Genomic DNA, 12,299 nt, shown 5'->3' with positions numbered 1-12,299 from the left:
AGAGCAATGGAAGGCCATAAAAGGTCATTGTATAAGGTCACTCCTCAATCCCTCCCCCACACACAATATCAGTAATTTTATTACTATTTAAATCATTCCCGTGCTGGGGTAGAAAAAATTTAAGGCTACATAAATATACGCTTACTCCTTGGAAGAAAAGTTATGACCAACCTAGATAGCATATTCAAAAGCAGAGACATTACTTTGCCGACTAAGCTCTGTCTAGTCAAGGCTATGGTTTTTCCAGTAGTCATGTATGGATGTGAGAGTTGGACTGTGAAGAAGGCTGAGCGCTGAAGAATCGATGCTTTTGAACTGTGGTGTTGGAGAAGACTCTTGAGAGTCCCTTGGACTGCAAGGAGATCCAACCAGTCCATTCTGAAGGAGATCAACCCTGGGATTTCTTTGGAGGGAATGATGCTAAAGCTGAAACTCTAATATTTTGGCCACCTCATGCGAAGAGTTGACTCATTGGAAAAGACTTTGATGCTGGGAGGGATTGGGGGCAGGAGGAGAAGGGGACGACAGAGGATGAGATGGCTGGATGGCATCACTGACTCGATGGATGTGAGTCTGAGTGAACTCCGGGAGTTGGGGATGGACAGGGAGGCCTGGCGTGCTGCGATTCATGGAGTCGCAAAGAGTCGGACATGACTGAGCGATTGAACTGAACTGAACTGAATATATTTAAGATATAATTTCAACTGTTCAAAGGTACAAAGCATGAGATGATATTTTGCAATAAAACCATGGAGTTGCATATCCATGCACACAGGCATGCACATGTAAACACACAATTGACTGAAATGAAGAGTTGCCTCTTGACACATTTTTAAATCATTTTCCCATGATCACTTTTTAGTCATATGTATTTCAGCATCTCTGGGGCCATGAAAATGAATCAACTGTACTTAAGTTTGTCAATATTACATTCTTTTTTAAAGCTTATTTATTTATTTAGGTTGTGCTGGTCTTTGTTACTTTGTGTGGCTTTTTCTAGTTGCACTGAGCGGAAGATACTCTGCAGTTGTGGTGAGAGGGCTTCTCACTGCAATGGCATCTTTTGTTACAGAGAACAGGTTGTAGGTGAACTGCAGGCACAAGGCTTCTGTAGTTGCAACACATGGGGTCTGCCGTTTTGGCTCACAGGCTCTCAAGCATGGGCTCAGTAGTTGTGGTGGATGGGCTTAGTTACTCCCGGGCATGAGGAATCTTCTCAGACCAGGGAGATCCAAACCATATCCCCTGCATTGGCAGACACATTCTTATCCACTGTACCAACAGGGACGTCTCAACTCTAATACTATATTAGTTTTAAAAAAAGAAAAAGTAGTAGATGTATAAAAAACATATATAGAATACTTTGAGTCCAATCTCTATAAAATACCTGTCTTCACAAATAATATGAGGGCATCTCTCCTGGCGCAATGGTAAAGAATCCACCCGCAAATGCGGAAGACACGGGTTCTGCTCCAGGATAAGGCCACATGCCTCGGGGCAACTAAGACCAAGTGACGCAACTACTGAGCCTGTGCTGTAGTGCCCAAGAGCCCAAACTACTAGGCCCACGTGCTGAAACTACTGAAGCCCAAGCATCATACAGCCCATGCTCTGCAACAAGACACCACAACGAGAATCGCATACACCAGGACTAGAGAACAGCCCCCACTGCTGGCAACTAGAGAAAAGACCAAGCAGCAACAAAGACCCAGAACACCTAAATAAATAATTTTTATTAAAAAATGATTTTATCTACAGTTAATTTTAGGTATGTGGTTATTAACAAAAACCAAAGTTTATTTGCTAATTCCACAATAGAACAATGTACCAAGGTTAGTAAAGTTGGGGACTTCCCTGGCAGTCCTGTGGTTAAGACCTCACACTTCCATTTCCGGAGTTTCAGGTTCAATCCATACTCAGGGAACTAAGATTCTGCAAGCTGCACCATGTGACAAAGAAGCCAAAAATTATCAGTAAACTTGGATTTCATAGTGAAAAATAGATGATGGAATGAAAAGCCCCCTAGTCCTGTTAAACATGCTGTTTAACACCTACAATCAACATTCCCCCTTCCTGAGCCCCAACTATACATGCAGGGAAGCCCTCCATGGGGAACAGACAGTCCTCTGTGCCCACTGTCTCAGGAGGGACTCAGGACAGTCAGTTCCGGCACAGAGACCAATACAGGAGCTTTCCCATATTTTCCCTTGGATCACACTCCCCTCCTGGTGAGGCCTCATGTACCCAGCAGCAGGGGGCACCTCCGCTGACTCCACGATCCCCTTCAGGTCACACAGCAGGCCCTGGTCCATCCCCACTCAGAGCAGAGTGGCCTCCTCATCCCTGGGGCTATTCTCAGTCTCAGAAGTGGAACCTAAGAGCCTTGGTTCTCAATGTAGGATCCAGATCAGATTTGCTGCACAGTGAACATACCTGGGACTAGGACCCACTCAAGTATCTGAGGACGTCTGATAGGGCAGGGGGTACCATACATGGTTTTGCAAAATGCTTCATGGATCTCATGGGAAATATGGGTTGAACACCATTAAAGGTGGCAAACCCAGCCCACCTCCTACTTTCTTGTTTTCCAGCCTTACTGAGATAGAACTAATCAAATAGATATGTGTATACTTATCATGCATGATGTGACCATTTGACAGATGTATACACTGTGAAATATTTATCACAATCCAGTCATCAACACATCCATCAACTCCCAGGTCCCATGTTTTGTATGGTGAGAACACTCAAGATTTACTCTGCTGGCAAATTTAAAGTATTTAGTAACACAGAAGAATTTACTGCAGTTAGAATGCTGCACATAGCTCCCCAGAACTTACTCATTTTCCAACTCAAAGTTCATACATTAACATCTTCCCATCTATAGATTCCTTTGGGTAGAATACTCATTTCCTCTATATTGATTCTTCCAATCCGTGAACATGGTATATTGCTCCATCTATTTGTGTCATCTTTCTTTCACTAGTCTTTTATAGTTTTGTACATGTAAGTCTTTTTGTTTCTTTAAGTGAATTTATTCATAAGTACTTTATTCTTTTCATTGCAATGGTGAATGGGATTGTTTCTTTAGTTTCTTTTTTCATTGTTAGTATATAAGAATGCAAGCGATTTCTGAGTATTAATTTTATATCCAGAAACTTTACTATATTCATTGATTAGCTCTAGTAATTTTCTGGTGCTATGTTTAGGGTTCTCTGTGTAGAGGATCATGTCATCTGCAAACAGTAAGAATTTTACTTCTTTATCAATCTGCATTCCTTTTATTTCTTTTTCTTCTCTCACTGCTAGGACTTCCAAAACTATGTTGAATAGTTGTGGTGAGAGTGGGCATCCTTGCCTTCTTCCTGATTTTAGAGGAAATAGCATGCACAACTTTTGTGTGGTTTCTTTGAAAGACATATATTTTTAAGTCTAATACACTCTGATGTCTTGAGAAAGCCTACACAGTTCATGACTTCTCTTCAATATGGACTCTTATTGCATAATACTTCAACTCAAGGTGAAACTTTTTCCACTCCCATTGCATCTGTAAGGCATTGCTCTAGTATCGTCCCCAAACTTTGCTGTTTCAGAAAACTCCTTCCCACAAACACATTTGTGTGGTTTGTCTCCAGGATATATATTCCTACATACCTAGACAATGAGTAGTAATTGTAAAAACTGCCATAGTCATTGCATTTCTAAGTATAAAGTATTTGATAAATCCTGAGTTTAAGGCAGCACCTAAAAGCCTTGCCACATTACATACACTTGTAAGGATCTCCCTAGTATGAATCATCTGATGATTGGTGAGATATGAGCCCCAAGTGAAGGTTTTACACATTCATTATCACTTGTAAGCTTTTCCTTCAGAATGACTTCTTTACGGAATCTTAAATTGAGACTGTTGTCAAGACACATTCATTACATCAACATAGCTTCTATGTATTAAGAGTATGAATTTTCTCATGAAGCCTAAATGGAAACTCCTGACAAAAGCCTCACCACAGTGAATACATTTGTAAGGTCTCTTGCGTATGGATCACCTGATGTCTTCTTAGGCCTGAATGCTACCTGATGCATTTGCCCCACTTATTTACATTTCCTTTCTCTGGATTATCAATTCCCTGATAATGTGACTAATGAGACTTGTATTGAAGCAGTGAGGTGAGGTGAGGTGAGGTGAGGTGAAGTTGCTCAGTCGTGTTCGACTCTTTGCAACCCCATAGATTGTAGCATACCAGGCTCCTCCGTCCATGGGATTTTCCAAGCAAGAGTACTGGAGTGGGTTGCCATTTCCGTCTCCAGAGGATCTTCCCAACCCAGGGATCGAATCTGGGTCTCCCACATTGTAGGCAGACGTTTTACTGTCTGAACCACCAGGAAAGCCATTGAAGCAGTGGTCATATATATTCCATTTACATTCTTTCTCTCATGTACAGGTGACCTTATGGTCCCCTTAAGATTTACTGCACTCTAAATGCATGGCTTCTTTCCAGTATTTTTTTTTTTTTTCACGATTTGCAAGGTTTGAATGCCTTCTAAAACACTTGCGACAATCACTACATGGGTAAGATCTCAGAATTCATTACATGACGGTTAGTTAGTTCTGAACTCAGAAGCCAAAGCTTTGCCACACCCACTGTATTTGTGCAGTTTTCCTACAGTTTGACTTTCTGAAGGTCAAAAGGATGATATACTTTACTGCATTTATTACATCTGTCAGGTTTCACTCCATATGGATTCACTGATTATCTGCAAAACGATTCCTGTGACTGAAGGCTTTGACATATAAATTACATTTATATTGTTTTCCTTAATGGTCAGTTACAGATGAATGAGCAATGAAAGCTCTGTCACACTAATTATATTTGTATGATTTCTCTCTAGTATGCATTCTCTGATGAATTGTAAGGCGAGAAATATGACAAAAGGCTTTGTCACACACGTTACATTTGTAAGGTTTCTCTCCAGTATGAATTCTCTGATGACTTCCAAGGCTGGCATTTTGAGTAAAGGACCGGCCACAAAATCCACATTCATATGGTTTCTATCCAGTATTAATTCTCCAATGAACTACAACTTTGCACTTTGGCTAAAGGTTTGCCACATATATCACATTTATATGGTTTCTCCCCAGTAGATAGATAGAGTGCCTGATGAACTATGGATAGAGGTTCTTGACACTGTACAGGAGACAGGAATCAAGACTATCCCCAGGAAAAAGAAATGCAAAAAAGCAGAATGGCTGTCTGGGGAAGCCTTACAAATAGCTGTGAAAAGAAGAGAAGCAAAAAGCAAAGGAGAAAAGGAAAGATATACCGATTTGAATGCAGAGTTCCAAAATAGCAAGAAGAGATGAAAAAACAAGCCTTCCTCAGCAATCAATGCAAAGAAATAGAGGAAAAGAATAGAATAGGAAGGACTAGAGATCTCTTCAAGAAAATTAGAGATACCAAGGGAAGATTTCATGCAAAGATGGGCTCAATAAAAGACAGAAGTGGTATGGACCTAACAGAAGCAGAAGATATTAAGAAGAGTTGGCAAGAATACACAGAAGTGTACAAAAAGATCTTCACGACCCAGATAATCATGATGGTGTGATCACTCACCTAGAGCCAGACATCCTGGAATGTGAAGTCAAGTGGGCCTTAGGAAGCATCACTATGAACAAAGCTAGTGGAGGTGATGGAATTCCAGTTGAGCTGTTTCAAATCCTGAAAGAGGATGCTGTGAAAGTGGTGCACTCAATATGCCAGCAAATTTGGAAAACTCACCAGTGGCCACAGGACTGGAAAAGGTCACTTTTCATTCCAATCCCAAAGAATGCTCAAACTACCACACAATTGCAATCATCTCACACACTAGTAAGGTAATGCTTAAAATTTTCCAAGCCAGGCTTCAGAAATACGTGAAATGTGAACTCCAGGTGTTCAAGCTGGATTAAAAAAAGGCAGAAGAACCAGAGATCAAATTGCCAACATCCAATGGATCATCGAAAAAGCAAGAGAGTTCCAGAAAACATCTATTTCTGCTTTATTGACTAAGCCAAAGCCTTTGACTGTGTAGATCACCATAAACTGTGGAAAATTCTGAAAGAAATAGGAATATCGGACCACCTGACCTGCCTCTTGAGAAACCTGTATGCAGGCCAGGAAGCAACAGTTAGAACTGGACATGGAACAACATACTGGTTCCAAATAGGAAAAGGAGGACGTCAAGGCTGTATATGGTCACCCTGCTTATTGAGCTTATATGCAGAGTACATCATGAGAAACGCTGGGCTGGAAGAAGCACAAGCTGGAGTCAAGATTGCTGGGAGAAATATCAATAACCTCAGATATGTAGAAGACACCATCTGCCGGGGGCCAGCGTGTGGAACTCCGCCCATAGCAAAGGTCATAAGGAAGTAGGCTTGGCATACACAAAAGCATGATCGAGCCTCAGGAGATCCCCTGTTCCCAAACAGCTACCCCCAAAACCAGAGTCTGTTCTATGCTCTCACCTACACCTCTGACTTTACAGGAGCCTCTCCCCCATAACCATTTCTCTCGGAGAAGGAGTTAACTTGCAGCTCCAGTTAATAAAAATTCCTGGGCGTGACAAAAGTGTTTCAACTTAGAAATTCCTCTGGAGGTCCTCTAGCCTCCCTGATCAGGTTCATCCGGCCACATGTGATTGTTTACAGCCTCCCAACTGTGAGAGGCACAAGATGCTTTGAAACTTTTTAAATACCGACTCTTTTGAGAAGTCAGAAAATTATTAGTATAGTATAGTGGGTTGATTAGAAATTATATTGGTGAAGGGTTTTTTCATTTGTCGTGCCAATAATCACTGCTAATTCCCTGCCCTGGGTGTGACAAGGGTGTCTCAGGTCAAACCTCTCTGCTGACAGACTAGCTTGTGTGACAACCTCTCAACCATAAATAGCACAGAGAGTTTGGAGTATTAGCATAGGGTGGGTTCGTGATTGCCACCAGGCCTCCCTATCCTTAGGCACCTGGGAATATATTAATCAATGTATTTGGAATATAGAAAAGGAAATATAGTAGTTTTTGATGTTAGCAATACTAGACTTTTTGAGTTAATGAATTTTCTCTTTTGTTAAGATCACTGTACTTTGTTATAAATCACTGTGTCCTTGCTATGTAAAAATGTAACTTTATCCCTATCTTAAGACTAAATAGATCTTAAGGGGAACATTGGTGAAGGGTTTACATTTGTTGAGCCAATATTTGCTGCTAAATCTCCATATTCCTTGCCCTTATAATGAATATAACTAGCATATAGGAGAAATAAGTATTAACCTTTAAGATTAATCATGTTAAACCTTACGCTAAGTAAATTCCTTTCCTAGTTGTAACTCACTACACCCTCACCCTATAGGAATGCAACTTTATTTGGAGGTTGGTGCCTGATTTAAGGAAAAAATCACCCCTGGAAAAATAAGTTTTCTGGTTAACTGACCGGTATCAGAAAGGGCCATAAAATGTCAGCAGGCCTCATGGCCAGAAGATGATGTAAAACCCTTAAGACTTTTGTATAATTTTATATGAAACACCTGATTGTGACAAGGGTCAGGTCTGCTGACCCCCGCGTGACTCTGTATTCATCCCTATGTATAACAAAATGGTATATAAACAAACCTGAAAAATAAAGAAATTGGATCAGTTTCTGGAAGGACTGATTCCCCCGTGTCGTTTCTTTCTTGCTCCCCGTTTTCCTGGCTGAATTCTCATCTGGTATGAGGGTACGCACCAAGCCTACTAACTTTGCCAGGGCTTCTAAGATCGGACCGGGGAGGCCTCAGTGCCTCCTCTCCTTCGGGAGAATGGAAAGACGCCTGTGGCCTACGTAGGTGGTGATTGGTATTCCACATAAACCAAGTTATTCAGCTTCTTTTTCTCCACTAATACTTCCTACTAAACTATCCGTTTCTAATCTCTCTATTTATCTGTAATTAAGTTTTTTCCTAGGACACCGATTCCATCCCACCTTCGAATCACCCTGGATCCATCATGGCTGGACCCCGGCAACCATCCTTATTGCAGAAACTGTAGAAGAAGAGCCTCTTGATGAATATGAAAGAGGAGAGTGAAAAAGTTGGCTTAAAACTCAACATTCAGAAAACTAAGATCATGGCATCCAGTTCCATCAGTTCATGGCAAATAGATGGGGAACCAGTGGAATCAGTGGCTGACTTTATTTTTCTGGGCTCCAAATCACTGCAGATGGTGATTGCAGCCATGAAATTAAAAGACACTTACTCCTTGGAAGGAAAGTTATAATCAACGTAGACAGCATATTCAAAAGCAGAGTCATTACTTTGCCAAAAAAGGTTCGTCTAATCAATGCTATGGTTTTTCCAGTGGTCATCTATGGATGTGAGAGTTGGACTATAAAGAAAGCTGAGCACCGAAGAATTGATGCTTTTGAACTGTGGTGTTGGAGAAGACTCTTGAGAGTCCGTTGGACTGCAAGGAGAGCCAACCTGTCTATCCTAAAGAGATCAGTCCTGGGTGTTCATTGGAGGGACTGATGATGTTGAAGCTGAAACTCCAATACTTTGGCCACGTGATGTGAAGAGCTGACTCATTTGAAAAGACCCTGATGCTCGGAGGGATTGGGGGCTGGAGAAGAAGGGAACAACAGAGGATGAGATGGCTGGATGGCATCACTGACTCAATGGACGTGAGTCTGAGTTAACTCCAGGAGTTGGTGATGAACAGGGAGGCCTGGCGTGCTGCAGTTCACAGGGTTATAGAGTCAGACACGACTAAGCAACTGAACTAAACTCCAGTATGAATTCTCTGATGAACTGTAAGGTGTGCGTTTTGACTAAAGACTTTGCCACATACATCATATTTATACGGTTTCTCTCCAGCATGAACTCCCAGATGAATTCCAAGGTGTGAATTTTGAGTAAAGCACCGGCCACACACATCACATTTATATGGTTTCTCTCCAGTATGAATTCTCCAATGAACCGTAATATAAAACCTGTAACAGAAGGCTTTGCCACATAAATTACATTTATATGATTTCTTTCCTGTATGAACTGCTTGATGGTTGGTTAGAGCTCAGCGTGCATTGAAATCTTGGCCACACTCATTACATTTTAAGTTTTCTCTCTAGTATGAATTCTCTGAAGAAATCCAAGGCTCACATTTTGAGTAAAGCACTGGCCACAAACATCACATTTATATGGTTTCTCTCCAGTATGAATTCTCCGATGAACTGTAAAATAAGATCTGTAACTAAAGGCTTTGCCACATACATTTCAAGAGCTTCTCTCCTATATGTCTTAACTGCTTGATGGTCAGCTAAGACTAAATGTGCACTAAAGGTTTCCCACCCTCATTACATTTCTATGGTTTCGGTCCATTATGTATTGATGAATTATAAGGCCCCAACTCCAACTAAAGTCTTTGCCACACTTCTTACATCTGTAACGTTTCTTTCCAGTATGAATTCTCTGATGAATTCCAAGGTGTGAATATTGATTAAAGCATTAAAGATGGAAAGAACAGTACTTCACGTATTCATTCCCGCTCTACCTCCTTCTGAATGCATAAGGAATAGTACAATATGCAAAGATCTATTACTTTTAAAGAACTACTAAACCAAGACCATAGGGGTACAAAATAGGAAATTGGATATTTCAAAAGGTTGAAATCAACTTTATAAATACTTAAGCTCTGGAAAAACTCCTTGTGTACCATGTAGTGGGCAGATCACCTGAAGAGAGGACAAGTTTAAATTCCTAATGCCAATCATGAGGCTTTTCATGTCTGAGTCAACAGGACTTTCAGCTCAGTCACTAAAAACGGGCTACCAAGAGGCATACAGAGAAAATGCAGAGACACACCCCCAGGGCAGATCCCAAACTTCAGAGGCAAGTTATTCTTACCCACAGAGAGCACGTTTCTGAGGGTCTCTATCATCACATCCCTGTACAAGGCCCTCTGAACAGGGTTCAGGCATTCTCAGGCCTCAGGAGTGAATTTGATGGCCACAACCTTGAAGGTCAACTGTCCCTGATATGAAAATACATTTCACCATGAGGCCCTGAGCAGAGTTTTTATTTTCACACAAAAGGAGAAGAAAAAGAGGTAAGGATCATTTCAGTAGAAATAATATTCTGATAAATCAATGGAAAGCTATTTGGAGCCAATTCTTGGTCTCTAATTGCCTATATTATGTATTGTTTCTGAAATAAATAATGAATCAAAATTAGTAAAGTTGGGACTTTCCTGGTGGTCCAGTGCTTAAGACCCTGCATTTCTACTGCAGGGGTTTTAGGTTCAATTCCTCCTCAGGAACTAAGATCCTGCAAGATGCAACTTGCAACCAAGAAGGAAAGACAAAAAATATTAGTAAACTTGATTTCATGGTTTAAATAGACAATGGAAAGACTAGAAACAATGAAAAGAATTTTAAGAAAAAGAAACTGAAAAAGAAGAAAAAAGATAAAACAAGACAATGATATGAAACACCATCCAGTCCTGAGATCTCTTTCTGAACTTTCCATTCCATTCCCAAACACTTAAGTTTTCAAGGAGGTGCTCATTTAGTTTTAAATGTACTATAAAAAGTTAGAACTGATTTCCACTCATTGGCCTCTTTTGCAGATTTTACCATGTACTGTACATGTTAATACCTGAGGTCCACATACAGCTTCCTTACCCTGGTTGACTGAGAGCAGACAGCGCATCCAGATCAGCCCTAAACAGTCCCTGCTGCCCAACAGCACCAAGACCACATCTCCAACCCGTGAGTGAGAAGCCCTGCCCAGGATGGTGCCCAGGGGAGCCTCCTCACAAGGGCCAGGTCCCCAGGTCATGAGGAGACGGGATCTAAGTGGAGACGATAGGCCCTGAGGGAAGGCCCTAGGTGAGTGTGCATGTACAGTAGTCAGACAGGACACTCCAGAGTCAGACATGATTAGTGAGTCCTGAGAAGGGCATTTCAGGAAGGCAGTGTGAGAATCCACTGAGAATATGACCCTACCTGGGAAAGAACCATCCCTGACTCCTGCATTTTCCTCTTCTGGGCTTCTTGGTCCATGAGTCTTCACAGTTCTATCATGAAAGTTAAAAACATGCTGTTTAATGCTTAGAGTCAACACATCCCTTTCCTGAGCCTCAACCACACACACACAGGGAAGCCCTCACTGTGTGGAACAGACAGTCCTCTGTGGCCACTGTCTCAGGAGGGACTCAGGACAGTCAATTCCCACATAGAGTCCAACACAGGACTTTCCCACAATTTCCTTGGATCACACTACCCTCCTGGTGAGGCCTCATGTACACAGTGGCAGGGGCCACCTCTGCTGACCCCAAGATGCCCTTCAGGTCACACAGCAGGCCCTGATCCAGCCTCCCCCAGGGCCTGATCTCAGTCTCAGAAGTGGAGTATAAGAGCCCTGGTGCTCAATGCAGGATCCAGATCTGAACCATCTGCAGCTCTTTGCACATTCCTGGGGCGAGGCCCCACACAAGATCCTGAGGAACATGTTTGATGGGGGAGAACCGACTATCCAGAGTATGTGTATACATACCATACACCCTGTGACCATGTGACACATTTGTACACTGTGAAATATTTATCACAAACCACTAATGAACACATCCATCACCTCCAAATTCCCATGTTCTGTGTGTGGTGAAAACACTGAAGACATACTCTCCTGACAAATTCCCAGCATGCAGTAACAGAACAGGATTAACTACGGTCAGCATGCTGCGCATACCTCCCCAGGATGCATTCATTTTACAACTCAAAATCTGTACCGTTTGACCAACATCTCACCATCTTCTCCTCCTCCCAGCCCCAGATGACCACCATCCTATCCTCTGGTACTAGTGAGTTTCATTTTTTTTTTTACATTCCATATAATGGAAGGACATACCAGTCTTTCCCTGTATGTCTTAATTCACTTACCATGATATTCTCTACATTCATCCAAGTGAGACACATCTCCATAACTGTTTACAAGAAAGTTGCTATTGAACGAACAAATCTTTATCCCAAGCTATAAAAATAATTAAATGTAAACAAAGCAGAAAGCCAAAAGTAAAACCATCACAAAGAATATGTTTAAAGTTCCTTGAAAAGGAATCATGTAGTAAGAGTCAGTCCAGTTCTTGTCCCATTTCTTCTCTCGCATAACCTCTACTCTCACCAGGAATAGGGACACAATCAAGCTGAGAGAATCAAGTCACTGCTGCAGCCCTCACCTCAACAGTCTCTACACATGGATGATCTTTTAATACACATAATTACAAAATACACATGCC

The sequence above is a fragment of the Ovis aries genome, chromosome 14 (assembly GCF_016772045.2).
Source record: "Ovis aries strain OAR_USU_Benz2616 breed Rambouillet chromosome 14, ARS-UI_Ramb_v3.0, whole genome shotgun sequence".
Classification (NCBI taxonomy): domain Eukaryota; kingdom Metazoa; phylum Chordata; class Mammalia; order Artiodactyla; family Bovidae; genus Ovis; species Ovis aries.
Note: the sequence above shows the minus strand (reverse complement) of the source record.